Source organism: Melospiza melodia, chromosome 2, assembly GCF_035770615.1.
Source record: "Melospiza melodia melodia isolate bMelMel2 chromosome 2, bMelMel2.pri, whole genome shotgun sequence".
NCBI classification, from domain to species: domain Eukaryota; kingdom Metazoa; phylum Chordata; class Aves; order Passeriformes; family Passerellidae; genus Melospiza; species Melospiza melodia.
Window position 1 is genome coordinate 113,712,834 of NC_086195.1, and position 6,000 is coordinate 113,718,833.

The window sequence follows — 6,000 nt, forward strand, 5'->3', positions numbered from 1 at the left end:
TATCAGCTAAGGACAATGCTCTTACAATATTTATTTCTTACACATAAATTGTTCCTTTCAGATGTCACCAAAATAACACCCAGCAAGCAGAATCAAATCTCTCATTGCATACAAAGGCAGATCTCTTGTGAGTCAGATATAGAGTCTACTGTTACTGTCACATAATGTTGTTCTCTTTAACCCTTCTAACATCTGCAATATACAATTCTGAAGAAATTACACATACAAGTACATGGTGCAGTGATGCAGCCACAAACAGAACTTTTTAATTTGGAATAGAGTTGCTTAGCTTTTCCACATTTCCACATTTTTTTAATTAAGAGATTTGGTTGAGTAAAAAAAAAAAAAAACAGCCAGAGCAACTGAAGATGATTTTTACATGATGCTTACATCACATTCCATGACACTTCATTTACATACAAAATAGAGATCCAGGTACACCAAAATGACCTTTGCAGTAAAGAACAAGTACACTCTCACATTTCAAAGTCCCAACTCCCCATGTATCCCAAAGTTGGAACACATCCAAGCATGAAGCAGCTACTTCCCTGTACCAGTAGCCAGCTTTTGCTTTCCACTGGAAACCAAGACTGGTGAGCACCCTCCACCTACCCATAACAGGCTGGTTGTTGGCATGACTGGATAACACAATAGCTTTCCAAATTCTACAATTAAACTGTCAGAATGGCTGATAAAATGCTGAAGCGTTATGATGGCCACTGAATGAACAGTAATCATATAAAATATAAAGTACATAGAAAACACCAATGGCTGTGTATTTCCTTCCCAAATACATCTGCAGAGTTTAACAGCTGGTTTACTCTGAAAGTTCACTTGGACTGTGAGCCACCTCCCCACCATTTGCTGACCTAAGATCAGTCAGCTGCAATGTGATTTATAGAAATACATGAGCCCATTGCTGACAAAAAGACACATAGCAACATCCTTAGTAAGAATCATGCTGGTTTAACCCTTTGTGTTTAACCCTTTGTGAACATAAGGGGACAGGCAGTACCATGTCATTGATTGAGTGGTTCAAGGAGCAAGCCATCCTCTCTTTATAATATCCCACATTCAGTAACATGCTCTGAGTACTGTGGATCAATTTTTCAAGGTTTAAAGGAAGGAATTCCTTCCCAGAATGATACATGGATGGAAAGGAGCTTCTCTGTAGGCAGATGGCTGGCAGCATGCCTGCTTAAGTGATTAATTTAATGTTTCTGGGATTTTTTTGAATCATTAGTTACATGCTAGAACCTTGTATATCCATCTTCTCACTGTTTAAATACATGAAAATTAAAATAAATGGTGGTTATATTCTTTTAGATTTGTTATATTCTTTGCTAAAATAATTATTAAAGAAACGGACATATTCTAGATCATCTTTTCTTGCCAAATTCTTTCTTTTCTATCCTTTAGGAAACTGCCAGCAAAAATTCTAATGCCTATATATCCTAAACTTGAAGTCCCGAAAACAAAATTAGGACTTTTTCTTTTCCTATCTTCTTATCTTCCCTTTGAAACAAACTAATTGACATGCCCTTGCTGCAGGGCAGTTCCTAGAAGTGGCACCATAACCTCTGGTACTTTACGTACTGAACGCAAATGCTTTATTTTGGAGGGAAGAAAAAAACAGAAAGGAAAACTGAGTTCATAGAATCATAAGCCAGTTCAAGCTGGAAGGACCTCAACCCTGCTCTTGTGAGTCTCCATCTAGGTTCTCCAGAGGCCCAGTTCCAGGGCCTGCAACACAAGACATTGATCTGTTGGAATTAGTCCAGAAGAGGCCACAAAGATGGGCTGGGGCACCTCTCCTATGAAGACAGGCTGAGAGAGTTGGAGCTGCTTGGCCTGGAGAAAGCTCCAGGGAGACCTTAGAGCAGTTTTCCAGTACCTAAAGGGTGTTACAGTCCCTGGGGAGGGACTTTTCACAAGGATACATAGTGCTAAGTTTAGATTAGACATTAGAAAGAAATTCTTTACTATGAGGGTGGTGAGGCATAGGAACAGGTTTCCCAGAGAAGCTGTGGATGTCCCATCCCTGTCAGTACTCAAGGCCAGGATGGATAGGGCTTTGAGCAATTTTGTCTAGTGGAAGTTGTCCCTGCCCAGAGCAGTGGGGCTGGAACTAGATCATCTTTAAGGTCCCTTACAACCCAAACCATTATTTGGTTCTATGATCTCAGAAGCTCTCCAACTGTACCTCCTGCTCAAGCATCATCAACTCTGGTGACAGCCCAGGCTATTGCAGTTTACTCAGGTTACTCCAGTCTAGACTTGAAAATCGCGAGCAAAGAAGGTTTTTTAAGCAACCTGTTTCACTACTTAATTGTCCTCACCATGAAGGGAAAAAAAAGTGATAAAAGATTAATATATCACAGAAAATAGAGAAAGGAAAAAGAAATTACCTAGTAGAATCAAGAAAATTTGCAACTATAATTTAGGACTGGTATTTTGCAAAGCAAGATGTTTATCACTATTTAACCGATCCAGGAAACTTCTGTTGAAATAAAAGATGCTATGAAGGTAATGACAGGGAGAAGAGAGAAAGGTTTAAAGGGAAAGAAAATATGATTTAATCTGTAACACCCAGATTAGGCTGACTTTGCTCTTTATCCCCAAAAGATTTTGTGCTCAAAACCTACAGGAGATCCAACCATTCAAGCATTCTATTAGTAACGCAGTAAAAATTATTTTTTAATGCAACACCTCTATTTTCGTCATAAACACATCTTATTTGTAACAGACTGAACTCCTAAATGCCTAAGCAGGTGGGGAGGAAACCAAACTCCCCAGAAGCCAGAACCAGTTCTATCTCACCATGAGCTATTCATGCCTCAAGAAGACATTCTCATCTGCAGAAGTCTTTTAGGGCCAGGTCCAGCAGCCCATTACTCCCTACAACACAGTGTGAGAGTATTCATCCTCTACTGTGGAGGTTTAAGACACAAAATGCATTTGACTCAAAGACAGGTTTGGATGAATGCCACACAGATAGATCTACGTGGTGCTCATGGTACCAGCAGTGTCCTGGAGCTGGAAATAAGTCAAAACAGAGTAAGTTATATTTCCAGGTGATATACCTCAATGAACTGTGATGGACCACATTTCAAATTAAAATAAAACAGATGCACCAAACAGGAAGACTAAAGCACAAATGATACAGTTTTGTACAAATTGTTACAGTTTTGAAAGTTACCAAGCTCAAACGGTAAAACAAAAAATCCACAACAAAACAAAACACCAAATGAAAACAAATCCAACTGTTGCTACAGGTCTCCAAAGGTATATGTAAATACTTGAAGACAGCTGGAGACTTCTAGCATCCAGTCTAGCATCCAGTTAGACCAACTCGAAGAAATGTGATTTCTCATCCCCTTCCTGAAGTTAAGAAACTTCAGCTTTTGTGATTCAAGCAGCAGAGCATAGTCAATTGTTAATATGTATAATTTCTCTGTTGATCACTCAAAGGGCAGGTGGAACGGAGCTGCTGGGAAAGGAAATGAAAACGAAAACAAGCAATGAAATGAACCAGGAAATTGATGATGTTTAAGATGAACACAAAAGACTCAAACAGCATTTAGTTAGTGTTTCCTCGGTGTAAATATTTGCCTGGATGCAACAACAGTTAACCTACCAAATCATAGCTGACTTAAAAGCCACGTTTGCACATTAAGAAACCTTGATCCTTTCTCGAAATACATCTCTGATTTTACTGAGAGTACTAAAACAAAAAGATGTCAATAACAAAAAAATATTAAGCATCTCTATTCGATGTACGAACCAGTGACACTGCACGTTAAACAGATTTAGCCCAGGCCTGGGAACATCGCTCCCTCCAACCACGCCAAACCCGCAGCCCCTGAGGGAGCTCTCCGCGGCCACCCCCGTGCCCATCCGCAGGCACCCCATGAAATGAGTGCCCCCCGAAGAGGCCTGTTGGCCGCACGGCCCCGCTCTGCCTCAGTGACGGGGCTGCGGAGGGCCCCGGGCGGCGGGGGAGGCCGGCGGCGGCCGGCCCGGAGCGCCCCCTCCCACCGCGGGGAAGGACGGCCGGGGCGGGCGATGCGGAGGGCGCCGCCGCCCCTTCCCCTGCCGCGGAGCCAGGCGGGCCTCTGGCCGCGCCCGTTCCTTCCCTGGGAGCCGCCAGCGTTCCCGGCACAGCCGCGGCGGCCGCCGGCACCGAGGGGCCGTGGAGGGGGGCGGGGAGGCGCGGGGCCCCAGCGCGCTGCGGCAGCGAGCCGCTCCCGCCGCCTCCGACCTACCGCCAGCATCTCCCTTCATGGCGCGGTCGGGAGCGGCCCCCGCGGGTGTGCGGGCGTTGCGGTGCCGTGCCAGCCTCGCACGCCGCCCTCCCCGCGATGGATCGGGGCGGCGGGGCCCGCCCGGCGGCGGCCGCGTTCAGTCTCTCGGCAACGGCGGCGGGGGCGGGCGGGGAGGGAGCAGGTGCGGAGGAGACGGTGCCGACCGCGCACGGGCGCCTCGGAACAAACAGATCCCCGCCGTGCTCACGAACCCGGCTGCGAAGAGAGGTGGCTTAGCGGCCCCGCCGCCACCTGGGGGGTGATCCCCGCGGCGGTCCCGTCTCGCAGAACACCCCCACAGCGGCTCGGAACTGTGCTCGCTGCGCCCCCAAACACACGAGGGGTGCCCGCCGGGCCGTCCCTCGGCTGAGCCCGCACTGCGCTCGGCCAGCAGCAGCGCCCGCCGAGGCGCCGCTTGCTGCGGCAGTTCGGTAGGGCTCCAGTTCGGGCTTCAGCCTTTTTGTTTCTTGGTTGATTTGGGGTTTGTTTTTTGTTTTATTCATTATGCTCTTCAAGCGCTAGGATAGGTGATTTGTTTTGCTAAGACACCCTATTTGTACACTTAGGCCTTTTTACAGCGCTGGTGCGCGTCTTTGCCCTGACTTCACTGGGTGGTCTAGTTAATTTTCAAATTACTGAAGGGCCGTGCTAAAGCCCAGTTTCGAGCTCCACAGTGAAAAAAAACCCATGAAAATATCTTCGCTTGTTGGACTAGATGGTCTTAGGGGTCTTTCCAGCCTAAGTGATTGTATGAAAAAGATACCACAAATAAACAGCTGAAGAAATACTTGGAAAATTGTTTCTGTAAATCAGGTTGACATGTTCCAATCTGTATTTTATCTTCTTGCACAAATAATTAAAAAAAAAAAAAGTAAATTTGAAGAAAATTTATGTTTAAATGAAAATGTATGGTGGGGAATGTGAGCCTATAACTTTCTGGAGATAGTAGAGATGTGGAATAAGATTCAAAAGACAAAGCCCTTAGCAAAATACCCCAGAAAGCTGAAGGAAAGTGTATGGCATAAATTGTATTTGGTTCCTTTAAATTATATCTATTTGATGCTGGCAACCAAAACTAATAAGCCAGTTAGGGAGTTGGCCTCAGGATTACAGATGCAGTCCTGCCAGCAGTACTTACATGTATTACCAGCATTAGCAATTCCAGTGAATTTAAGCACCTAATTTTAGTGTTTGCAGTTTTTGATAGCAGTCAGCTGATGTTTCATGAGAAAAAAAATTTGTAAAGCAAAACAATTTAAGAATAAATGTGCTGACAAATAATACTCTTCCTATTTTGTCTCTTCCTCCCCACTTAACATTTCATTACTTGGAATAAGTTGCTAGGCAGCATTTTGCTGTTGGTGATAGCATCTCATAAATGAAAACTGACAGTTGCAAACAGTGAAACATTGCAGCTATAGCTAAACAAAAGAAATCAACATTTGCCAGCGGATGTGACTTTGTGTAACATTTCTCCTATGGATATACCGGTCTCTGAAAAATACCTCTTGATAGAACAATTTTCCAGTTGGAAGGGACCTCAGGAGGCCATCTGGTCTGACTGATCTGCTTAAACCAGGCTCAGAGATGAGATCACACCAGCTTGCTCAGGGCTTTATCCAGTTGGGTCTTGAAAGCCTCCCAAGACAGGGACTGCACAGCCTCCCTGGTAAGCTTGTTTCTGTAAAGGACCATC

General features: G+C 44.9%; 1 protein-coding gene across 3 annotated transcripts in view; it reads right to left on the reverse strand.

Annotated features, from left to right (window-relative positions):
• The window catches only part of NALCN (sodium leak channel, non-selective), a 224,550-nt gene extending 220,177 nt beyond the window's left edge, over positions 1-4,373 (reverse strand). For 2 of the 3 annotated variants that reach the window (XM_063149615.1, XM_063149612.1), the window contains exon 1: positions 4,266-4,373. The gene's annotated coding sequence lies outside the window, so the exon portion shown is untranslated. Of the gene's footprint in view, positions 1-2,408; positions 2,428-4,265 lie in introns of those variants that run through there. The other variant, XM_063149614.1, reaches the window with a different exon arrangement.
• Positions 4,374-6,000: the final 1,627 nt, after the last annotated feature.